This window comes from Tenrec ecaudatus, chromosome 14 (assembly GCF_050624435.1).
Source record: "Tenrec ecaudatus isolate mTenEca1 chromosome 14, mTenEca1.hap1, whole genome shotgun sequence".
Classification (NCBI taxonomy): Eukaryota; Metazoa; Chordata; class Mammalia; order Afrosoricida; family Tenrecidae; genus Tenrec; species Tenrec ecaudatus.
Genome location: NC_134543.1, coordinates 118,079,366 through 118,106,236, shown reverse-complemented (window position 1 = coordinate 118,106,236; position 26,871 = coordinate 118,079,366). Strand labels below are relative to the sequence as shown.

Sequence of the window (26,871 nt, the reverse complement as noted above, 5' to 3'; positions counted from 1 at the left end):
AAGAAGAAGCCCTATTTTCTGATTATTAGAATTCAGGGTTATTGACAGGGACTTCCAAGGACACCACTTTGAAAATACCTAACACAATTTGAAGTTCAACTCTTATCATTAAACTAGTCAGTAGCTTGAACCCACCAGCACAACACAGAAGAAAACGACTCTGCGTGCTCCATAAAGATCTATAGGCTTGGAAACCCTCGAGTGCAGCTCGAACCTGCTCTACAAGGTCTTTGGCATCTACACGACCACAATGCAGTGCATATGGTGTTTTGTTTACTTCACGTTAGCTTCAATGTTCCCTTTAAATCCCAGGGGGGAAAACTGTGACCAAAAGTTAAGATTCATTCTATTCATCCTTCCAGCATCCTTACTTTTTAACTAAAACTTTAGAAGTCATATACTGAACAGTATAATTTCTTACTAACAGTTACTGAACAGTTTAAACTAAAAATTTTTAACTAAAATGTTTTTATTTAAACTAAAATGTTTTTACTGTTATAAAATAAAATGTTACTGTTTAAAAGACAGGTGGGTATTCTGCTAAAACTAAGATACAATTACACAATTTTGGTTGTCTTCATAAACCATTATTTTTAATTTTTTTGTTTAGTAGTTACCGGTATGATTTAGCTGTTATTTTTGCCAGAAGCTTTGTAAACATACAACCCAAACTACAGCCCAAACCTAATGCCATCAGGTAGATTCCAACTCACTGCAACACTATAATAGGGTTTCCAAGGCTGTCCTCACACTTACCTACCGGAACAAACACCCCCAACTTTCTCCCTTGGAACAGCTAATGGGTTTGAAATGTCAGCCTTGGGGCTAGATACCCAAGATCACCACCCAGGCCCCTTACACATAAGACAACACACATGACAAATGCATTACCATTCAGAGCAATTTAACTCTAACTTGGTAAATGACACATTTCATTTGAATGTAAGCCATTTCAAATATTACATCTTTTTATTTTCTGGATTTACCATGAAAGTGCAAATAAGTTCTTCTCTCACATGTTATTAATTCCAAATTTATTTCTCCTCAACCACATTTATAAACTAGAATATCACATGTCTTTCACGTTCCAGTCATTATATCGCTGCCTCCTGTACAGACCATTAAATGATAAAAACAAAATCTTAATGTCATTAAAATGTAAAATGGTTATTATGTCATGAACCCAGACTATTACAAAGCAGTAAAGATTCCACGGGCACTAAATACTACTGGAGTTTTAATTAACAATAACAAGGGGTTCTTCATCTTCCTCTTAGTGATAGAAATAGGCATAATTCTAAGGACACAAACTACACTCTATAGCCCTTATTAGACAGGAATCAACCTTGTTTGATATTGAATTACTATACTTTAAGTCAGAAACAGAAGCCAAGTATTGGCTTCCAAAAATTAATCTTACTTTAAGGTAGACGATGTAGTTTGTTTTTATTTCTTTCTCTTTTATCAAGGAGGGTCACATAGCCTCTAGAAATCCTAAAATGAGCTGCTTAACAGAAATTGATTTTTCAAGACTTTGCTCCACACAAAACCTAGCCTACTAAATGTTACATGTAAACAAGTTCTGTCAGGTTTATATTTTAATTAGTATACTTTATAGACTGACAACATCTCTCACAAGTAGAGAAATGCTGTTGCCCTGGACCAGATACTAAGGGGGGTAAACCCAAACCTGCAGATAGGTATTTAGTAAATCGAGTAAAAAAGACCCTATGTGTGCAAGAAAATACAAAGTAACTTCTATATTCAACAGTCTCTTTTCAAAACTTCTTTAACAACTTTACTTAGAAAGATATGCAGACATTCAATAGAATATAAAATTGCTGGTAGATTTCTATTTCTGGTTTCTGCCATAATAAATACCAGGGCTTTAAGCTGAGCTGCTTTTTTGACTTAAAAGATTTTTACACAGTCAGCGACTTACAACAGGGCATACCGCAATACCAAAATGGAAACTACTTCATCAACAGTTCCTCATGGAAACACAGCTCATACATAACAGACTCAGGGGCGATACGGGTAGTTTTATTTTAAAAGGTAGTGCTTGAATTTTATTTAGCAACACAAGCTCAATTTGTTTTTCTCTACTTCTGTCAACATATTCAGTTAATTTTAGTCAACACTGGAAATATACACACCAAAAAATAAAAATGTAAGCAGCATTGTAAGGCAACATATTTATAATGGTGAACAAAACCCTATCTCATCTTTTTAGAAATACAGACCTCCAGTTAGCATGTCCAACAGACTAAATATGGTCCTGTTCTCTTGCAATTGGTTTATACAGAAAGCTCAATAATTATGTTGTTCAGCCAGCATATAAACCTTACAGATTCTAAGTTTTAATTCTCCGTCATCTATTGTTTCCTTCACAAAATGACAAATAATTAAAAAACTATTGATGTATGATTTCAAAGAGTTCCTCTCCCTTTTCTGCCTGTCTAGAATGTAGTTTAAATTAATACAAAACCAAAAATCTCATAACCGAAACTCCCTCAATCTCATAGACGGTCTTTTTGGTTTTGCCATCTATGTTATAACTCTCAACCCCCTCCCAGGGGGACAAACAACAGAAAAATGGGTGAAAGGAATCTTCAGTCAGTGTAAGACATGAAAAAATAATAATTTATAAATTATCAAGGGTTCATGAGGGAAGGAGGGAGGGGAAAAACATTAGAAATTGATATCAAAGGCTCAAGTAGAAAATGTTTTGAAAATGATGGCAACAAATGTACAAATGTGCTTGACACAATGCATGTGTATATGGAATTGTTATAAGAGCTGTACAAGCCCCCAATAAATTATTTTTTAAAGTTATAAATCGCTCATTTAAGAAAAATTCAGAAAATTTTTTCAGCCATGGTGACCTTAATTATTAAAAGCAGATTTCATCAAATAGGCATCATAGAATAAAGATCTCTTTAAAACCAGCCTTCCTAGTGACATGTTTGGCTGCTAACCACAGCACGAGCGCACACACACACACACACACACACATCAAAAACAAGGTCTGTTTACAAGTACACGTGTGTATGTACATGTTTATTTTGGTATGAAAAATGAAGATATTGATAATGTCAACTTGCTACCATCTTTATATTTGAGGATAAATACCAAAGTCAAAACAAAGCACTACATACAAAAGAAGATTAGTAATATTTATTTGACTTTGGACACACGCTTTTAAATAATTCTCCGCAACTACTCATGTAGTTGCCTTCTCCTTTGTGCTTCCTCTCTCCACAACATCTAAGCTCACTTCCTATGAGTTTTCTTCTTACAGGAATCAGCATTTACTGACCTTACAAAGTACAAGCACTTGCTGTTGTCAGCAAAGAACATGAGGTTAAAGGAAAAAAGCCTAAATGGAAGCATCTTCTCAAAGAGAAATGCTTGTAAAGAAATACTGAAGATTTTCACATTATAATTATGTAAGCATCCCAACCCAAGAGTTCATTTCACGTGGCAGATTCAGGGCCTAACATTTTGTTACTATAAACGGGGGCGGGGGATGGTGTTAGGGGGGGGGACTTCCTATAGATCTACTGTGCTTCAATGGTTCAGCATTATTAAACTTGTGTATTTTTCATAATGCCTGCACACAATTTTACAAAGGTTTTTACAAAGAAAAGTGCAAGTCTCTTGAGCTGATCTGAGATCTCATAGGACTTCTCAGAGTGGTAGCATGTAAATCCCAAATGCTCTGGCCTTTTTCCAATTTGGATCATTAGTTTTTGCTTACTTAAACTCTTGTTACCTTTTCAATTGGTACAGGTATTTCTCATTTCCTGCCTTGGCCTAGAGTTCCTATGATAGATACTAAGGAGGCAATATGAAATGCTTCTATTATATGCTACAGAAACTATTCCTCACTCCTACACTGTGAATGGCAGACAGAATACTCTAATTGTGTGTCTGTAATTTTACAGTCTTGAATTTCTAGGTTTTATCTCTATCAAGAGAATTTGTTCGTGATGAGCTTATGTGCTAACACAGCTGTGAAACTGCAATTAAGGTTTTATTTCACACCATGTTAGGAACCAAACCTGAGTGATTACAAGGATGAAACAGTGCTAAGGGGGACCCAGCTCACCACCCCCCTGTCCCCGTCACCCACCTCTCACTTCTCTGTCTCTCTTTCTGGATGTCTCTTCCTGTGTCAAACACACCCCCGTACACACGCAAATAAAACATGAACATACTTTTTCTAAATTATATATTTTACTTTATGTTGTTTCTCTGAGAGAACACATTAGTTCAGAAAGATTAGAACAGAAATAACAGTCAATCTTCCACTCTTCACAGAAAGGTTCAATAGATACTACGAAATATTAGAAGAAAATCCAGAAAGTTCTAAAAGTCAAAGTTTCCACTATTTACTCAGCAGTAATCTGATGTGAACTTAAAAGAGGTTACTTATAATCTTCATTTATTCAGTGTTCAGGTGAATGTTTCAATTCTGAAATACTGATGTATTTGATTACAGGTCTCAGCTGTAAATTTCTCTGTGGGATGTTACATAATATAAAGTGCATACTGGTAAACCAGTGTTTAAAAAAATTCAAATTGCAAAACAAATCAAAATTTTGGGCAAAGGAACGTGGAATCCTATTTTTCTACTAAGAATAAAAAAAGTACAGAACTGCTTTTCCACTACTAAAACCTAAGCCCACGCTGACGATTTAATCCTAACTCACAGTGACTCTGTACAGTAAGAGTAAAACTGCCCCCAGAGGGTTTCCAAGGCTTGAAATCTTTACTGAAGAGACTACCACACCAGAGGGGGTGATGGGTTCTGAGCTGCTGACGACTCAGTCACCAAACGTTTGGTTGGAGCCAAGAGGTTTAATAACTGTGCCACCAGGGCCGCTCCCCCCACCACACCCCCAAAAAACCTTCACTGTTATCAAGTTCAACTCACAGGGACCTGTAGGACAGAATAGAACTACGTAACTCTTTAAGAGTAGAAAGCTTTTTTGAAATACTGGCCTTGCAGTTAGCAGTCCAATGCACAGCCAACTATGCCACAGCTTGTACTAATTACAATCTTCTATGAACTCTACTGACTACAAAAGGCAAAAAATCCCTTTAACAGGCATGGCTTTATTCTGTTTAATGCTTGTCAATCTCCCTTTTGTTAATGCAGAATGGTAGCTTTAGTAGTCAAGAGGTAACAACGAAGGAGAATCTAAGGAGGGTTAATGTCTATTATGGGTCACTGCAAATAATGAAACCAGGTATTTAAAAATTCAGTATGTCCTATATTCTTAGCACTATTTCTAATAACATTATTGCATTAATAACAATTCTGTATTTTTCCAACATGCTTTTAACTATGTCCTCTGACCTTTAATCTCTGTATCAGTCATATTATAATTCACTTGCAGAATTGCTACATATTTTAATCTCAGACAGTGTCTAACATCTACAACAAAGTATTATTTCTAGCCACCTCATACCAAGCCCTACTTCAAATACAATTCAAAATGCATGTCTACTCCAAAAACAATGCAAGTGGGAATATAAATGACTCTTCCACTAGTGGCTGCTTTTTCCATCAGAATGGCCCACTGTTTTAGCCCTAAGGAATTTGCTTTGAATAAAATAAATTTTAATCACTAGTTAGAAATAATCAGTTTTGCTTTGGAGTATTCAGGAACCAGTAGTCTTTGTCAGAAGCTGGAAAAAATCTGGAACCATGAAAATTCCTCTCTGGGACTGAAGGGAGCCTATGAGCAGGCTGAAATGCTTGCTAGGTGACCACCTCGATCTACTTGTTGAGTGAGAGTGGGAGATGGGTTGAGATAATAGAGATGGGTTGAGTTTGGCCTCTGACCCCTGTGGACTTGGTTTACAGGATAAAAGGGAGACGATGAGAGCAGGTTGACTGGTCTAAAGTTCATGACCTAGCACGAGGGTCCAGGCTTGTTGAGTATTGGTGAAAGCCCATGATCTACAGGCAGGATGACCAATGGGCACCCTGTGGAGGCTGAGTGAGGCAGCCCACATTGAGTTGACCAGAACCCGACCAGATGGAGATTTTTGAGCCTGTGAACTGGTGCATATTGTTGCTGACTTTATGGATGGCCTGTCCGGATTTGACTTTGCTTATGAAGCAGACTTCACAAAGGTTTCAACTGGACTAAAGACTCTACATGTTGAAAACTATGATTGCCTTCTCAAAGAACTGGGTTGATATAAGTGGGCAGTATATAAATTGAATACTCAAAATTGGGGGGATAAAGGCATGAAGTGGTTGGCTTATAAACTTTCATAGGTGGGGGAAACATATTCACAGGATTATAGGATTAAGGTGTAGGTGTTACTTAATTGCAATCATGAAGCTAAAGAATTATGTACAGATGCCAGGTTGGCGAGGAGTGAATTGAGGTAGTTTATTGTGCTAATCTGGCCGATAAACACATGTGGGGTTAAATGAAAGGTGGAGGGATCATTGGCTCAGTGAGTCTTGCCTTTCTAGGTCTTGGGTCTCTTGCTTTCTGATGGTCACACCAGGGTAAAGCTGCCTTAGCCAGTTCCCTGCTCCAGCTGGCAAGACTGACTTCCTGCAAGACATCCCTAAGGAGAAGTCACATGGACCTACCCTGATGCAGCCCTGAGTGCTGGAGCACCCATGTGGAGACCTCTGCCAGCGCTGAGATGTTTACACATTCACATACTCGGCTTTCCTCCTGCAGTCGGCATCATTGCATCTGTTTTGTGAGATGGAGGAGGACTTTGTGGATTGGTGTTGGATGTATGGGTTAATGGGTTAATGTTGGACTTGTGGGCTGGGGTGGCACTGGTTTGGGATGTTTTCTTGATGTGCACTTAAACTTTATATAGAACTCTCTCTTACACATGAGTTTCTGTGGATTTGTTTCTGTAAAGTACCCAGACTAGCACAGCTTTCTACACTCTTCTTTAAATATTAAAGTGTGTTCTACATAATCAAGGTGTAGATATAGATTTTATTTTCAACATATAAACATAAAACAATATACAGTGGGTTACCGATCAGGATGCTAACCAGAAGGTCAGCAGTTCAAATTCAACATCTCCTCCACAGGAATTGACATTGCTCCACAAATGATCTGCAGTCTCAGAAATCTTATGGCGCAGTTTTATGTCTTAGAGGATCACTGTGAGTCAGAATAGACACAGGGAAAGCAGGGTTTTGGTGGAAGGGAGGTTAATTTTGCAAATGTTTAGAAAATGAATAATGTCTTGGCATTTTCGCGAAGAAAAATAAATGGAGCAGGTAACTATTAAAGTTGCTTCATAGTGAACCAATTTCACTTCAACAAGTTAATAAGTTTTATGAAAAATTTTGTAATCAGATATAATTCATAATTATCAAAATCGATAGAAAATTTGAATTTGCCTAAATTTTGCTTTAACATTTTAAGTATACTTGTTATAAGTATAAACTCTACCTGAAGCTAAATAAATTTAGTTATATCAACTGAAGAAACATAAAAACTTGAATTATCTAACATGTTCATATTTTACCTTCTGTACTCTGGTTTTTTTTAAAAGCTCCATGAACATGTATGTCTTTTCTGTGCTGTATCATCAAAATCTAACATGGGTCCTGGAGCTTAGTATTCAACAAATATAGTGAAACCTGCAAAAGCCAGAAGACGTGTAAAAAGGAAACCTGTCTGGAAAGAAATACTTGAAATCATCTATGACTCATAAAGAGCAATTAAAAAAACAGCAAAATTATGATCTGTCAATGGCAGAAAACTTACAAGACCCAAAGTAATAACAAGGCAGTATCTCTGGGTTCCAGCTCTCACAGGTTTCTCTGGATTTATTAAATGACTGAACTAAGTACACTAAATCTGAAATTAATAAAAACCGGGCTTCTGGAAAGAATCCAATATTCAAATTAGTGTCTCAACAAGTGATTTTTCACAAGCTCATATTCCTAGATGAATAACACCATTGGGTCTGAATCTCTTTGTTTCTGAAGAAAATAGAAAGATGAAAACTCTTAGTCTAAATGTGGATAAATCTATGAAAGTGGCAACCATGCCGTAATCCAATTAGTCAAAGCCAGCTCTGCACCTCCACTGAACTGACTGCGACTCACAGACTCATGTAGGGTTTCTGAGGCTGCAAAGCTCAAAGGAACTGACAGCCTTATGCAACGATTTCATCAAATATGACCTATTAAGTGACAATGTTGCATTAAACCCACCCACTGCCATCATACACACAAGCAGAGGTTTGAAGAAGTTCATGAAGTATTCCATTATCTTGTAATTCCATTTTCCACCCACTTTTTAAATCTCCCTCATACCTATCCTGGAGAAAACCACAGATGTTCACGAAGAGGGGTATGAATTAAATAACCAACTGTAACTCATAGTGTACGTAAAATCCTAAAGGCACTGAGAAGACAACCTAAATTAGAGGTTATCATCATAAATAACTGACTGCTGATCTAGTCACAGTAATGAGTACAGAAGCATGCAGTGAGGACTGCGCAGTCCAGGTTGTCAGAGAAAGACATTATGAACAGAGGGCAGAGCATGAACAAAGATACATAAGTAAAGCGGTACACACACACACACACACATACACACACACGAGAAAGTAGCAAAACAATTTTAAAATAAGGTCCCTTTATATAACGCATTCTTATAGGACATCATAACAAAATAATGTTAAGCACTGTTTTTCTTTGAGGACTTAAAATTCTAGAACTACCCTAAAACTTACAAAAAGTCATCTTAGATAAGCAATTCAACCTGCTGTTTTCAATCAAGTAAAAAACTTCATACATCATTTTCCTTGATTAGTTTTAGCTCAAGTCCAGCCCATGTAAGCACCAGCTTCAAATCCTCATTTTCATGAAATAATATCACGTTCAAGAAGCTCACATCAATAACGCTACAACTCCTGAATGTAGAATCCCTCTGGAATTTAAACCAGTAAGTTTTATCAAAGTGAAAAATTTGTCATTTTGTTTTTAACTGTTTCCCAGCCATAAAACTTATCTGACCAAAATGGACCTAAATTTTCTAATACAAACTGTTATCAGCCTTCCAAGAACACTACATAAATCTAGGAAGAGATAGTCAATAAGTGATTGACTATTTTTATGGGATTCTTGTTTTTAATAGCATATTACTTTAAAATGTACTTGATATGTGAAGGAGTACCCCCCCAAAAAAAAAAATCCCATAACTGCCCCCAAGCTTTGTACTTAAATTTTTTTTACAAAACAACCTTATCACCTTCAAAGTACTCTCCATTATACTTAATACATTTGTCAAATATGTGATTCTATTCTTCGAAACATTTCAAAATGCATCTGTTTGGATGGCTGACATCTCCCTCATTTTATTCTTCACCTCTTTTAAATCGTCAAATCAGTGTCCTTTCATGTCCCTCTTCATTCACAGAAACTAAAAGAGGTCCCATGGAGCGAGGTCAGATGTGTGAGGTGTGTGGGGCAATAGAGGTGTGCTGTTTTGTGCCCAAAACTGGCACACTGAGATGGCTGCGTGAACAACTGCAAAACCAATCCCCCATCTGCCACAAATTAAGCTTTTTTTCCCACACTTAGCTATCTTTTCAGAACCTCTAAATAGAAAGCATGATTAACAGTCTGACCTGGTGGAACGAACTCCACCAGATGCACTATGAGGTGACATTATCATCCTTCGGGAAGCTGACCAGGTTGTCATCGATCAACATTTCACCTTTTGTGAAATGAGAAAACTATTCATACACTTGAGTTTTTCCCACAGCATTGTCCTTGTAAGCTGTGTTCAACATCACAGCCGTTTCTATGGAATTTTTCCTGAGCAGGAAGCAAAATTTCACAGTTGCACGCTGTTTTCTTGAATTGGCCATCACAAAAAAAAAATAGACTCAAGCAAAAATGCTTTTACAAAAATATTTAAGAGACCCTTCCCAGTCAATACCACTAGATGCACTAACTCAGAATGAGCTGCTTGACACTCGCCTAACAGGAAAAATGTCTATTTCGAAAGCTCTGCCCAGTGGAGCCTTTTTCTGTTTATATGAGGAGTACCCTTACATACAAGGGGATTTCCAAAAGCATTATCTTTTTCTCCCTCAAATATTTTATTGACATATATTACTCACTCCATTCTATTCCTTCCCTTCCCATACAGCTCTGTTGTTCAATCTCATCGGGTGGCAGCAGTATATATTTTTTCTTTAATTAACATATATCATATCACTCCACAGTTCAATCACATCAAGTAGAATTGTACAATTGCCACCACATTTCCAAACATTTTTTTTCTACATGGACTCCTTGATATCGTCTCCCCTTCACCTGCTCTCTACCACTGAACCCCACCCCACCCCAAAAAAAAAACCTTTATTCTATTTGCTGTCTTTGGTTCATCAATCCCGGGTTTCACCTATGTAAAAACATATAACACAACTTCAAGAGGGTGGCCTCCAATGACATGACACCTCTGAGATACATCCTAATATGGACAAGCAAAAACCAAACAGAAAAGCAGTATCTTTTAATTCCATTTTTTCCATAAACATCCTTACATTGAAGCCCCCTAGAAAATAAAACTATAGTTGGTTTTCTACTTGATCACACTTGATAAGAAACCCAAAAGACCTGGGAATTAGGTTCCTAAAGATTTTCTAATTTGCACCTTGCCATTTGTGTTGGTTAAGGTGGTGCTAACTACTTGGCAAGTGTAGTCATTTGGCAGTTACATAAAGATGTATTCATCCCTCAGATGTAGACTGATGTGATCAATCAGTTGTAAGAGGAAATTCCTTGCTTAGGCATTTGTCTGAAATAAAATACATATATTAATGTTCTGAGACAGCTCTCTCTCTTCCTGTGATCATCATTATCTGATTTCCAGTTACTAGGATTCAACAGCCTCCACAGCTAAGCCAGCAGCTTGCCATCTAACTTGCCAATCAAGTTTCATCTGCCTCCTCAGATAATGAATTAGCAGTCTGCAGTCTGACATGCTGACCTTGGATGCATCAAGCCCAGCAGTTACATGAGTCAGATGAAGCCTCCAATCTAATCTCTGACCAACTCCCTTGGGGGTTTCTAGCTTCTACAGTCACATTAACTATTTCCTTGCAATAAATTAGTATCTATCTATCTTACTTCTCTATAGGACCCACCCATACTAGGATACCTTCCTCCTTCCTTGCCTCTAGGTTTGACTTCAACTTTTAAAAACAACAAAGCATAGGAGTAAAGATTGAGGACCTTACTTTAGAGATGCACTGTTAGATCTGAAATCAAAAGGAAGACCAACAGATGAAAAGAACTGATGAAAACTTGTGTGCACAATAAGATTTTTACCAACAAAATAAAGGCACAACCTATATAACGGGGAAAAAACAGTTCAATATCGAGAATACATAAAAATTTCTCTCCAATTCAAATGCAAAAAAGACAACTTCAACTAAAACAAACGTGAAAAAAGACATATAACTTCAACTAAAAAGTGAGTGCCTAACTTGAGTAAACATTTCTCCATAGAATATTCAAAGGGCCAATAAGCTCTCAACATCTTGAGTAAAATGTCAATCAAAGCCATATAAAAAAATTAAAGCAACCCATGTTGAGAGGACGTGGAGGAACAGGAACCCCAGGCACAGTTAGTAGGAAATGTAAGATGGAACAACTGTTGTGGAAAATAGTCTGGTAGTTCCTTAAAAAAATTAAACAGACATTAGTGAATCACCACCTAACTTGTCCAAACTCGAAAGCAGGGACTAAAACAGATGCATATTTTGTATCACTTTTCATAACCGCATATTTCACAATAACCAGAAAGTGCAAATAATTCAAGTATCCACAGGCAGATAAGTAAATAAACCAAATGTGGTACATTCACACAATGGAATATTATTTAGCCATAAAGGGAAATGAAATTCTGGTACATGGTATTAAATAGATGAACCTTGAAAACATTATGCTGAGTAAAATAAGTCAAACAAAAAATAGCATATATAGGTAATGCCCCTTACATAGGTGCCCTAGAAGAGTCCAATGTATAGAAACAAATGTTTATTAGTGGTCACTAAGGGCTGGGAATAAGGGGAAAGAAGAGGTACTGAGGTTTTCTTTAAGGCTAATTAATTTATTGCTAATTCCAATAAATATTTTGGAGGTAGACAGTGGTGATGGTTGCACAAGACAGTATAATTTACGTTACTGAGAGGAACACTTAAAAGTTGCGTTTTTAAAAAGACATTTTAAACATGTACCACAACAAAATTATTAAAAATTAGAATTAAAAATAAAAAGCCACTAGGGGAAAAACTCAGTGAGTTTCAGCAGTCCCTTTTTAAAAGATATGTGTGCGTGCATATAATTATGACAGTGGTTTTATATTTACAACGTTTGAGTACTAGTTGACGAATATACTTGAGTATTAAACAAAAAATTGTCTGAGACAATTACCTACTAAAAATGTATATGAAATAATACAAAACCCCCACAAAACATTGCCATGGAGTCCATTTCAATTCACAGAAACCCTACATAAGATTTTTAAAGGTGTAAACCTTTATAGGAAAGGTACAGCCTCATCTGTTTCCCTCAGATCTGCTGGTAAACTTGAATCACCGACAAAGTGGTTAGCAGTCCAATGCCTGCCCAAGAGTAGCACCAGGGCTCAAATAAATTTGAAAATATGAAACCAAAGAAATTTCCCATCTGAGAAAGAAAATGAATTTATTTCTTAAAGAGCTTTGATTATACTGATATCATATTTTGCTTCCAGAAATATATTGTGATTAAAAAATTCTTATTCATTTATCATTATGTTTAACTGCTTCAGATAAAATCTGAGAGTAAAGAATGAACCATGAAAAGCAATCAAAAAAACCTATGGTTTATACATCAAAAGACAAGACTGATGACTCTGAGGGGGTCAGGGATGGGCTGTGTAAATATATGTAGTGTTTTGTTTTTTTTAATAGAAAAATAAATACCTCCAGATTCCTTATCCCTAAAACCTAAATAGTGGTCTGGGTGGTTTTGAAAAGAAAAAAAGTAAAATTGAAATGTACTTGGAGTTTTTAGTGACAAATAAGTCTTTGTCATTAAAAACTCCAAGTACATTTCAAAGTGAAATATTTCATTGATTAAAGTTTTTATCTTGGTATATACAATTAGAATTTTATTCTAGTCATTTCAGTATACTCATGAGCATACGTTTGCTCTAAAAAATCAAATTTTAGTTCCTTCTATCTCAAATGATGACTGACATTGGTATAAACTGGCTGCACTTGAAGTCTGAATTGCTTTGTCTTTGTTTTTCTGAGATTTCTTTCTGATAAACTAAAGACTAGCGTTACCTGGGTAAAGGAAAGTAACTTTAAAGAATAATTACATAATTTACACATTAATATAGCCACAAAGCTCTGAAAACTATAGCAACAAGTTGTGACTACATGAGTCTATTTCTAATCAATGTAGAACATGATCAATCAATAAGTAAAACTGACCTTGTTCTATTCAGCTCTTTGCTTGTTTCCCTCCCACTTTATATAACATGCTATCACACAAGCTATATTGGTGGTGAAATTACTATTTCAGAGGAAGGTCTGTTTTTCAACTTGTACCTGATGAGCAGCTTAAGCGTCAACTTCCTTTCAGATGTATAGAATGCAAAATACCTGCCTTTAAATGCATGCATTAATGCTTACTTGCCCTGAACTTGTCATCCTTTGATCTCTCTAGATTGTTAGTTCAGAGATCTCAACACGTTCCAAAATGCTGACTTAAATAGTGGTTGAAATCAAAAGAACAGAAAAATCAGACAGATTCTAAACACTCTGTCTCAGGAGGTTTGCAAACAGGACCCAGAAGTCTGTACTTTACCATGGAATCATCTATGAGGGGGTATACCACCCCCTCAAAAATATGGAAAATAGCTCCACTGGGTGTCGCATTTACTGTATGCATTTTTCCTGCTAGGCAAGCATCTGGCAACACATTCTGAGTTAGTGCACCCAGTGGGGTCACCTGGGAAGGTTCTCTCTGATCACAGTTAATTTTTTTATAAAGGCAGTTTTGCTTGAATCTCTTGTTTTATGATAGCTGATTTCAGCGAACAACAATGCGGATATGGAATGTTGTTTCCTGCTCAGGAAAAATGCCACAGAAACTGTTGTGTTGAAGACAGTTTACAAGGACAGCACTTTGAGAAAAACTCAAGCCTATGAGTGGCTTTCTCATTTGAAAAAGGCGAAATATGGATTGATGACAAACCTCATTCTGGACATCCGTCAACTTCAACAACATTGACGAGATGAGGAAGATATCTGAACTATTTTGGAGTATGGTTCAGAGAATCTTAGCAGAAGATTGGAGAATGAGAGGGGTTGCTATGAAATTCGTGCCTCCGGGTCTACCTGACCAGGAAAAAGAGCATGGAGTGGAAACATGCCGTGCTTTGACAGAACAGTTCCAAAACAACCCCATCGTTTTTTCCTAAGGTCATTACTGGTGACCAGACATAGTGATAATCCTTATGACCCCCCAACAGCAAACATCAATCAAGCAAGGGGAAGAGGTCACCATGACCAAAAAAGGCTCAAGTGAAATCAAAGATCAAGACAATGCTCTTTGTTATTTTTATGTGAGGGGTTCATTCAGAGTTTGTTCCACTAGGTCAGAATGTTAATGGAGCTTTCTATTCAGAGATTCTGAAGAAAACTGTGGAACAGTGTGCAACAACAAGGCCCTATTTGTGGCAGACGGGGGACTGGTTTTGCCACCATGGAAACTTACGTGCTCACGCAGCCATCTCAGTGTGCCATTTTTTGGCAAAAAAGAGCATGCCTCTTGCCCCACACACTTTACTCACCTGACCTTGTTCTGTGAGACTTCTTTTTTGTTTCTGTGAATGCAGAGTGACTTGACGACATAGAAGAGGTGAAGAAAAAAATGAAATGCTGTCAGCCATCCCAACACAAGTTTGAAAAATGTTTTCAAGAATGAGACAGCAGATTTGACCAATGTATTAAGTGTAATTGAGAGTACTTTGAAGATGATAGTTGTTTTGTAAAAAAAAAAAAAACATAATCGTGGGGAAAAATTCTGGTTTTGTTTTCTATTTTGGGGGGTACCCCTCATATGGTAACCAAGAGCTGTTCCACTCTTTAGCCATTTTTACTTATTTCATACAATTTTTTTCTAAATGAATTGCCAAAACTGTGCTACTCTTCAGAATGCTGCTACTGAAAGGCTTACTTACCTTATGCTGCCACTTTCCAAACTAATTTTTTAACTTCCTCTTTAGAAATTAGCACAGAAAGTTTACTAGCTACTTAAGAAAATCACTCATTATTGTGTAATCACAAGATTAACACTTCCGCCTTTCCTTTCCTACTTTTCCCTTCCTACCAATCCTCTCTTCCCATCTGCCCTTAAACCTGGCTCCCACCTCCCTCTCTCTTCTGGTTTTTTAAACTGTGAGAGTGTACAAAGAGAGAAATGAATAATACCTTCAGAGAAGTAGGTCTGAAAGTGAACAATCATTTGCAAGCTGCTTGGCTTGCAGTAGTCATGAAAGTTAATCGTATGGGTAAACATTTGCTAAGGGCTACCAATGAGTATTGGGGAGTGAAGGGGTAAACATGCTGTAAACGATCTACATTTTCTTTTTTCTAAACCAAGAGTTTCCAAGTCAACATTCAGGAGTATGTACCCAAGATGAGTCAGAACCAACTTGATGGTACCTAACAACCACATACCTACATCCACTCCACATTCTTTACCATTCCTAACACACACTCCAGATTCCTGTATCATCTGCTCATCATTCCTCAAGACGAGTAATCTGGCATGCAAAAATCAAGTGTTTTAACAAGAAGCAGACCCAAAGCAATTAGGATATGCACAGACAAATGACTGATAATCAGTAAATGCTGCCTGCATTCGATTCCAGTGGGAATGGCAATGAAACGCCAAGAGGTTTTGGTAGACCAAAAACCTTCCACAACAGCTGCTCGGAGCAGTCACAATTTTAACACACGCGTTCTAAAATGATGGCGTTTGGGAAACAACAACCAGGATAGATGAGGGTGCATGGCCCACTACTGAGCAAAATACCCAGATAATTCATTTACACCAGGAGTATGAAGAAAAGTCTACCCTATGTAAGAAAACAGATGGAAAACTCTTATAAATAATAAAAATTGATGTTTTATAGCTTAAAAATTAAAACTACCTTTTATATGTTAATATATGTACATTTATACACTTCATCCCAACCATAAACTCACTGTAGCTGCTTATTAGAATTAATTATCATTTAAGGTGCATTTACCTCAACTGAGACCTCCAAATTCAATCATTCTAGTATTTAGAAAATAACTAGAAATTGAAAAAAGAAAAGGGACAAAGTTCATGATTGATCAAGAGTACTGTTTTTTACAGTTAAGACTTAGGAAAGGAAATTGAAAGCAGGTCTGAGAGACAGACTTCTATATCTGGACTGGGAGGGAATCCAAACCTATAGAGGGACCACCTGATGCAAGGAAGAGAGCTCAGTTCTGTTTCTACCTCATTTATGAAAGACAATAGTGAAGGATAACAAATAATAATTGAGAAAGTTACTCAAAGACTTTTTTCTCCCCTCCTACATTCAAGTCTGTGTTTGAAACCATAATGGGAAAACATCAGGCATCAAGTATTTTAAGTCATAACACTAGAATAATAGGATAAAGGAAGAGAATAAAGGATAAAGGAAGAGAAGCCACCGGATCTTCTAACTAATATAAGTACTTCATGTTTCAGGTTGGGAGAGTGAGTCCAAAAATATTTTTTTGATAATAAGGACCAATAAAACAAAAAGTGACCACATAATGCTCACCTAATTTGAAATATATTAAAGTTCCTATTTAGTGGGGTTTTTTAAACTGATTTAACAGATTTTTTTTTTAATGAGGACTGTAATGTTTGCTTACAATCTGAACCTTCCCCGTTATCTGTTTTTGCCCCTGAGGTCAAATTAATAATTGTAATTCTCCAATGGGATTTTCAGAAATATAAGCTTCAAAGCCCATAGTTTGCATACTTCAGGTGCATGTATTCAGATTTAAGTGTTTTAGCAGTTTGTGGTTAGATTAACTGGTTAGATCTGACTGTGTGACACCATCTATCAGCACTTTCCCTTTTACAAAGGAAAATTAGAATCAATGGAACTAAATTGGTAATAGACCAAGATGTCAAAGCTCCCAGGAGTCCATTTTCTTAATCATTAAAACATTTTTCACTTTGCAATGTGTATTTCCCCAAACTGGAACATATGGTGATGCAGATTTCAAGGCTTGAACCTTTAATTAAAACTTTCTAATTTGATCAGTGATGATCTAATTAATAATAGGTGATGTATGCAAATGATTGAGTGTTATACTAAGGTCATAATCATTTTAATTACTTTATGAAAGAAAATAATTATTTAAATGTTTTGTTAAATATTTTTTAAGAGAACCCTATCAAAATCTTATATTTAAAAACAGTACATAGACTAAAGAAAATATCTCATAAAGAGTATTTTATGGGTCTAATTGAACCTACATTTCATCTTTTTTATTAATTCACCCTAGCTAAAGAATTTTCACATAGATTATTCAAAAAACCTCACCTGCCATTTACAGTCTTTGACAGGATGACGACTAAAATCCCTCAGTATTTATGGTTATCACACTAGGTTAATCTAAGGCAGGGAAGAATTTACAGATTAGCCTAATTTAAAATTATATGCCTCCTTAAAACATAATAAATACAGGAATGAACAAAATAGTCCCAACAAGAAACAGGGAGACATATTAAAAAGGTATGACACTTTATACAACGAAAGTTTGGGGTCAAAGTCAGTGTCATAAAAAGTTATTCTTGTTAGTTGCCATTGAGTCAGCTCCAACTAACGCTGCCCAGTTCTGCTCAACTTCACAAAGACTGCCATGGTCCAGTGTATCCTTCTATTATGACAATCCATTTGGCTACAGTGCTGATCCATCTCACACAGTGTTTTCCTCTCCATCACTGGCCCTCTGAGTTCACCAAATATGTTATCTTTCTCCAGCAACTGATCCTTCTTATGCAAATCCACAGTATGAAAGCTGGACACTATTTTCCTAAGATGCATAAGGTTTTCATTGGCTAATACTTGGGTGTAGACAGCCAGGCCTTTATTCTAGTCTTAGTCTGTACTGAATGCACAAGTGTGCTTTATTATAATTTCTCTCCATGCCTCCCCAGCTGCTGGTCAACACAGTAGCTATTAGTGGGCCTAAAAAGAAGCTACAGTGGCATAGTGGTTATGCTAACCACAAGGTCGGCAGTTCGAAATCACCAACTACTCTGCATGAGAAAAAAAGCTTTCTACTCCCATTAAGAGTTAAAGTCTCTGAAAGGCGCAGGGCAATTCTACCTGTCCTATAGGATCACTATGAGTTGGAATGGACTTGATGGCAGTGAGTTTTCTTTTTTTTTTTGGCAGTTAGTTTTCTAATGATCACCAACTACTCTATTTTTGCACAGATAGAGCATACATTATACAGTTGTTTTGTAAAACCCCTTCAAGTGTTATTTTCTTACGCACACTATGCACATTAGTTTCCTATACACACTATGCATGCCTGAACACAGTTTACATAAGCATGTTGCATGTGACTGCCCTCTGCAGAAATCCAGAAGTCTATCTTAGTGGTTAGGGGAGGAGAGATTATCTTCCAGTACCAGTAAATTCATCTCACTTTGAATTGAGGTAATAATGAGCCCATTGCCAGCAGCGAGCTTTACATTTCTATTACTCCTTTTTTACATTTCACTACCTTACCCTTCCTCGAATGCCTTGACCCTTTAATAAAATTCCGCATGTTGTGGTGACCCCCAACCATAAAATTATTTTCGTATAGCGACAGCACTGGAGACAGTGCGGGAATTGCGCCCAATCTGACCCCACCACACTGAGGCGAAACACCTAAGGGTGTGCAAAAGAACAGCAAGGGGAACAGAGCAATGAAGTCCTTCCTCAGGGAATGCCAAAAACAGCCTTTGGGGCCAGGGCATGACACCCCATCAGACTTGACCTTACAACACTCCTAGAGGTCAACAAATAGACCTTGAACAATATACAGGCTTTTCTTTTCTTTTTTGTCACTGGTATTTTTGTTGTTTTCTTTTGTTGCTTTGTTTTGCTCTGCCTTGTTTTGTGTGCATATTATTATCTCTGCAGGTCTATCTAGATAGGCTAGGCGGGATACACAATCTGGAGGAGAAAATAACAGGACCTACGGTTCCAGAGGGACATGGGTGAGGGCTAAGCTGGGGAAAGGAAGTGAGTGTTAAACCCAGGGACAAGAGAACAAGTGATCTATATATAACGCCCTCCCTGGAGGACAGACGACAGAAAAGTGGGTGAAGGGAGACATTGGACAGTATAAGAAATGACAAAATAATAATTTATAAATTAACAAGGGTGAGGAAGGGAGAGAGGCTGTAGGAAGGAGAGGGAAAAATGAGGAGCTGACACCAAGGGCTCAAGTAGAAAATGTTTTCAGAATGATGATAACAAATGTACAAATGTGCTTGACACAGTGGATGGATGTATGGACGAGTCCCCAATAAAATGATTTTAAAAGTATTTTTGTGGTTACTTCATAACTGTAATTTTGCTACTGTAATGAATCGGGTGACCCCTGGGAAAGGTTGTTCGACTCCCAAAAGGGTTGCAACCCACAGGTTGAGAACTGCTGCTCTATCGGTTCTCAGAGCACACTACCTGAAAAGATAGCTTCATCTGTCCTGTTAGCATTTATTCCTGGGAGAGAGAAATGTAGGTGCTCTACTCCCAAACATGTACTGGGGACTAGCTTGGATGCTATCTAAGCCTGTGACCAGGAATCCAACTTTAGGGAACCGAGGCTGATGATGTGATGATAATGCGTACTGTTGTACGCGTCCCTGTCCTATTTATTCTGTAATTAATAAATACTGTTCATCACACCATTAGATATTTCTGGTCTAAACTTCAAACAATATATTTATATACTGGCGGCTTCACTTCCAACATCATAGCAACATACAGGCCACCAGTATAACAAAAAGGTTTAGCCATTTAAAGATTAGTATACCAATATAAATATGACTATGCATAAAGCAACTTAATATGTTATAATATTTATTTATAAAATTAAAGCTTCAGAAATTCATTCACAACAGGACAACGTTAAACACAAAAATGAGTGCAAAATACAATTAAGAAAATAGGATGGGGAGACAGTGGACACTGTAAGATATGATGAAATAATAATTTATAAATTATCAAGGGTTCCTGAGGGAGAGGGGAATGGGGAGGGAGGGGAAAAAATGAGGAGCTGCTGCCAGGGTCTTAAGTAGAGAGCAAATGTCTTGAGAATGAGGGCAACGAATGTACAAATGTGCTTTACACTATTGATGTATGAATGGATTGTGATAAAAGTTGTATGAGTTGCCAATAAAATGATTTTTAAAAGAATAAGCATATCTGATGAAACATAAAAAATAGGATGAACAATTGGGAAAGAACAGGATGAAATATCAAAAAAGTTACTAGAAGTGTTAAGAGATAATATTGAGAAGGACAATACTGTGAAATTCAAAATAGAATTTGTCTGCATGGAAAGTAAAACAATTAATCTTTAAAATCATGATATATTCCCCCAGGTCAGCAAAATAGAAATAGGTAAAATTATAGTTTTCTAAAGATAAAGAATGCCCTAGAAAGGCAACAACTAAGTCCACATTTAAGTCCATATTTATCACTAGGCATTGTGATCCAAGGATTATAAATATAAAATCTAAAGAAGAGAATGCTATCAGACATTAAATTGTGAACCACTGATTTGCAGAAGGCTATGGGCAACAGTAGAAGCCCCAAATCCTTTTTCAGGGCTCACACATGGATTAAGTCTCCAGTGAATCCCCTGTGACCATAGTTGAGGGATATGAATCGCCTTGTTATCAGAGAGAGAGAGAGCATTATAAAGCATTATATCTGTCAAGTATGGGAGATGATGTAGTTGGATTAAAATGTAGTATCATTTGATCTCCCTTCTGACCCATTTTTAAGTTATTTCGTGGTTTTTTTTTTAAGTGACGGGGAAATACACATGGGTTAAGCCTCTGGTGAATCCTCTGTGAGCACACATCGGGGATGTGAACAGCCCTGCCATCAGGCAAAACGCACTGAAAAGTGGATTCTTGCAGATGCAGTTAGGTTAAAATTTAACACCTTATCATTGTAATTCCTTTTGTAATCCATTTTAAATGCGTTCTAGTTTGTTGACATTTTCTGCTTTCTTTTCTATTGAGGTTTTTCTGTTTTACCTTGTTATTGTTGTCAGTTTCTGTGTTTTCTTTTTTAAATGTTTTTCTTTTTATGAAATCCAGGATAGGTAAATCTACAGAGACAGTAAATGGATTAACAGTATCTTGGGGGTAAGGCAGAGGACGTTGAGAGGCAATAGGAAGCTAACAGTGGTGAGTACATAAATGAAGAAAATGTTCTAGAATTGATTGTGATGATTGTACAACTTTCTTAATATGACTGAACTATTGTATAGTTTGTGAATTATATGCCAATACAACTGTTAAAAAAGAAAGTAAATGGGGGAGGGAATGAACTAGAATTGAAGACAATGAAATAGGCAAACAACACAATTAAAGGATTTTTATTACACTTTATACTTCCACAGGACACATTTGTGTACTTTATCTGGTATGACATGCTGTCGTTTGCCCTCATAATAAAGACTGGCACTTCAACATTTTAAGATACTTAACTCAAGGTTACATAATTTGTCTTGAGGATAAAAATACAATTATCAAGCAGTCCCTTTACAGTCAAATGACCTGCTCATTAGCACAGTGTTATGGAATTATCTATCAGTTGCTCTCCCTGCAAAGATTTTGAGGGTAGATGTTATACCTGTCTTGAATCACCATTACCCAAAACTGCAAATCTTTGTAATAGGTTAGCAGTTCTCAACTTGGGGGTCGAACAACCTTTCACAGGGGTCACCCAATTCATAACAGTAGCAAAATTACAGTTATAAAGTAGCAACAAAATAATTTTATCGTTGGGGGTCACCACCACATGAGGAACTGCATTAGGAAGGTTGAGAACTACTGTAATAGGTGCTCAAGGATTTATTAGTGAACAAACACTAGGTAACTAAAATAATCCAGTTACATGGAGCATGAACTTAATTATCTTTGATGGTGAAGTAAAATTTCTTAATATGGCTCTCTTCTACCCATGTCTAACTCTCACCAAAGGAATGGTTAAGGACCATGCAAGCAGGGTGTGCAAAACGTTAATAAAGGGGGATTGATCAGTTTGGGCTGCCATTCCCCCATGCATAAGAGAGCCACCTCAGAATAAGGGAGAGAGAGAATCCCAGGACCATCAAGGAAAAAAGAACCACCACTGGAGCGCATTTGAAATCCCTACCAGAGGCACCAGAGGCCGCAGCAAAGGAGCCACACCATGATGAAGCAGAGGGACTGAGCACCTGAGACAATAAGGTGTAGTAGCTGACAGGCTCTACAGAGTCAGAAGCCACGGGATCATGTGGCTGCGAAACTGACAACCAAGGAGACTTGGCTGCTAGATGAGGACCAACACTGTGCCCTTACTGTTTATGGCTTATTGGTAACCTGTTAACTGCCCTGATTCTCAAACAAAAACCCCAAAAACTGCACTGCCATTGAGTTCATTCTGACTCTCGTGACCCTCGTAAACCTGCATAATTGGGAGTTCTGTCTGTGAGCATTGTGTGACAACTGCAAGGAATGTCTAACCCATCAGAAAAGCAATGTCATGGGAGGTAAAGCTGTTGTCAGAATAATGTAGAAGAAGGATATAGGGTAGAAGTAATTCTGACCTCTGCCTTGTGGCACTTGGCCTTGGACTGGTGTGGAGATGGATTCTCCTTCTCCTTCCTAAAGCTAAAGGAAACCTGTCCGCCATGCCGTTTACTCCCCTTTGCAGTACACATATGCACAACTGCCACCCAAGTCCTCTTCAATAGCCACGTCTAGGCAGCCATAGTGGTATGAATTAACAGCTATGTCTGGACCCTAACTCCAGCTAACTAGATGATCAATGAATAGCCAATCCAAGATCAATCGATCCAGCTGGCTCCTTGATTAAGAGATGTTCTCTCTTGAGGATTGGACCCAAAAGCAGGCAGAGAGCAGTCCTTGAGCTGGGAGTCTTGTGAACTTGAGCAAACTGATAAAGGGAGTTGGTCTGCAACATGTATAGGAACAAAACACAGATACTCACCCAGGACCCCAACCCAAAACACTATAGGGCCCAAAAAGGCGAAGAACACATGGTCCCCCCCCCTTTTTTTTTCCAGTTCCTGTAAGACAGAGCACTGGACTGCAGTTCAAAGCCACCAGGCACTCCTTGGAGGAAAGAAAAAGTTCTCTGCTCTAGATTTACTACAGGGTCACTATGAATCAAAATTGACTCGAGGACAATGGCTTGGTAAGATATTGCCCTACATATTTTTATAACATACTTAAGACCCAACTGAGGAGCCCTGGTGCCATAACTGTTACGCGTAAAATAGTTACACTCTCAGAAAAACCCACAAGGGCCATTTTACTCTCTCCTATGTAGTCACTATAACTTGACATCAACTCAATGGCAGTTAGTTTTTTAGAATACCCATCTACATGAGTATATATGGTATACTTCTACATGAAAGGCTTCAGATCATGAGAAAAACATCTAGGATTATAATGAACTATTTGCCTCAGATGAATGACATTAATGCAGCGAAGTGAAAGCGGTCAATTCAAAGCTATTCTTTCTAATAGGCAGAAGGGTTCAGCATTAGGAGAAATATGACTAGTCATCACTTCTATAAAAATGAGTTGTAGATAAAAGTAGAAAACAAAGAACTGCATGCATAGCCCAAAAAAGGCAAAAGAAAAAGAAAACCCAAAAAAACCAAACTTTTTTTGGTACTATATTAACTGATAATATAAAAGTTGTTCTATCAGCAACAGAAGAACACTGGGTTCATAACAGAACAAAAGTCTTGACTTACAAATGAACAACAGCTGGTGCAGAGACAAATTATGAATACTAAAACGTGTGACAACTATATATTCTACAATGTTGGTGAGGCTAGCGAGCATCAAGAGAACACAATAAATATACAAATCATTGATAAACAGAAATATTTCAGACATCTAGAATATTTGCTTGGTCTGTGTTCACTAAAGCTACCATTTTTGAATAAAGGGAATGAAAACTGCCAGGGTGCATACATGTCATACATTAAGAATTCAGAACATTTATTTAGCAGCAGGAACTACATTGCAAGTACTTTGATGTCCAATCTCCATTATCATCAAGTGACAAAATAAAATGCATACAAAGTAGAAATCTATAAATACCCGACTGATCCCTTTCCATTCATGTCCATTCTTACTTTCCTTACACCAGCTATTCAATGTGTTTCTCTCACACATTGTTTCCTAAAAATATGTTCAGATATGTTCATAAAAGAATACCTCCCACAGTTTAAAAGCACATCATAAAGCATGCCATCTCTCAGGAATGCTGGTTCACAGCAAGCAAGTAATATTTACTAAATGACTCAAGGTATAAGCAAAATTAAATAAGAAGCATTGAGTATGGGGAATCAGAAAAGTCAGCAGCATTTTATATAATGTCAACAGAAAATAAAAACAATATAAATTCTGACAATAAAACACTTGACTCTGGTCATTTCAAATAAAAGTATGAACAATTTTTTAAAAAACAAAAAAGACTGTTGCCAGTCCAGTATAATTCCATTCATTGTGGCTTTATTGAAGTGACTACAAACTGTCTTATCGTGGTTAAGTGATGAGCTGCTAACTGAAAAGTCAGAGGTTTGAACACACTATTACTCAGTGAGAAAACGATGTGAGGATTACTTCCACAAATTAAACTAAAACTAAACTAAATCAAATCCACAGCCATTGAATAGATTTTTGACTCATAGCAACCCTAAATAGGGTTAGCAACCCAGCCTTGTTACCTTGTGGTTAGTAACCCTACCCATAATTCATTATACCACTGAGGTTCCTTTACATCACAGAAAATCTCAAATAATCCATTGCACTACTTGACTGCATCCTTAGTCTAAATAGTTACTCTTTGTCTTCATGATCCTGAAATATTTGACTACTACTGCTGTTATTCTATAGACTCTCCTTTGATTTATGATCAGTTTGTATATTTTGGCAGAGTAACCACAGAAATAAAGGTGTGTTCTCAGTGTATCTTATCAGGAAGCATATGATATCAATTTGTCCCTAGTAAAAGAGAACATAATTTTAGCCACATTGATTATGGTGGTTTAATGGTCAATTTTATGTGTGAACCTGATTTCATATGACGATAAAATGGCCTGACCTTTTAAAGACTAGTTTATGGTACCGTCTAGATGGCAATCCCTGGGGAGCTATGACAGTGCCTTCCAGGAGGTGCTATATGCTCTACATCGGCATCCAGTATATGGCTCAGGCTGTTACTCTCAGCAGCCCTGGTGGAGTAGTGGGTTACACGCTAAAACCACCAGGCATTCTGGAGAAGGAGGGTGAGGGTCTCTACTCCTGTGAAGAGTCACAATCTCAGAAACTCATAGAGGTTGCCGAGTCAGCATTCTGGATGGCAGTGAGTTGAGTGGGCTGTGTTAGAGCCGTAACTCAGACGTCCAGGAATCAAAAGGCAGATATTAACCCTAGTGATGCATTTGTAAATTTTGCTTCTTCAGAATTCCAGATTCAAATAAAATCAAGACTTTCTCGAGGCATTAAGGCTGGAGGAACACTTGAAACTACTGCCTTGACAACATCTTTAAGCCTTCTTTAAGGAGCTATCAAAATGGGAAGGGAAAATAGGGCAAATGATGTTTAATCATGAGGACTTACCATCAATGCCAAGGAAATAATATGTATGACTTGGTGACTGTAAGGCACTTCGTTCTATTAACGTTTACCCAAATCACAATAAAAGGCTTAAAATAGCAGCAACTATTTATATGGGACCAAATTGACAACAGCAACTCAAAAGGTTAGACAAGAAGCTGAAGGGGCAATAAGTTTATGTTAATAGGAGAGGAACAATTAGGAAAATAAAGGTGATAATGGTTGCCCAACTTTAAGAATATACGCATTGTCATGGAATTGTGCATGGAGAAGTTGAATTGACGTGTATTTTGATGTGTGTAGTTCCAACAACAAAATTAAGTATTTTAAAATTTTTGCTTCCTTCCTGTCTAGAGGTCTTAGTTCCAAAGGAAGGAATGCTCTCACCATAAGATACACTGATTCCAATGCATTGAAAGAAAACTAAGAATGTTAGCCAGCCACTTTGGGCTCCTCATGCCTTAGGGTCAATAGGCAGAATTTCTATATTGGCTAATGTTGATTATTTCTAATTACCAAGGGGAAATTGAACTGTTATTATAGGAGGGAGATAGGCAAGAGTATGTCTGGAATTCAGATGGATCCCATCAGGCATTCTTAGTTTAGCCACGCCCAGAGATAAAAGTCAATGGAAAATCCCAACAACCAATTGCAGGCAAGAGTACTAATGGTCCAGACCCCCTAGCAATGATAGTTTGAGTCACCCACAAGGTAAAAAACCACAACTAGTGTACGTACTTGCTTAAGTCAAAAGGAACATAGAAAGCAGTTATAAATATGCACTATAACCACATGACGAGTTGAAGAAACAAGGACTCTAATTATTATGAGTGTGTCTTCCTTTTTTGGTCATGAATATGCTTGTATAGATA

The 26,871-nt window shown here is 37.2% G+C and overlaps 1 protein-coding gene across 5 annotated transcripts in view; it reads right to left on the bottom strand.

Moving 5' to 3' along the window:
* Positions 1–26,871, bottom strand: part of TCF12 (transcription factor 12) — a 349,715-nt gene that overhangs the window by 280,135 nt on the left and 42,709 nt on the right. Inside the window, exon 1 of one of the 5 annotated variants that reach the window (XM_075531948.1) lies at positions 8,093–8,109. The exons of 3 other annotated variants lie outside the window; for them this stretch is intronic. The gene's annotated coding sequence lies outside the window, so the exon portion shown is untranslated. Of the gene's footprint in view, positions 1–8,092; positions 8,110–26,871 lie in introns of those variants that run through there. One more of the 5 variants, XM_075531946.1, reaches the window with a different exon arrangement.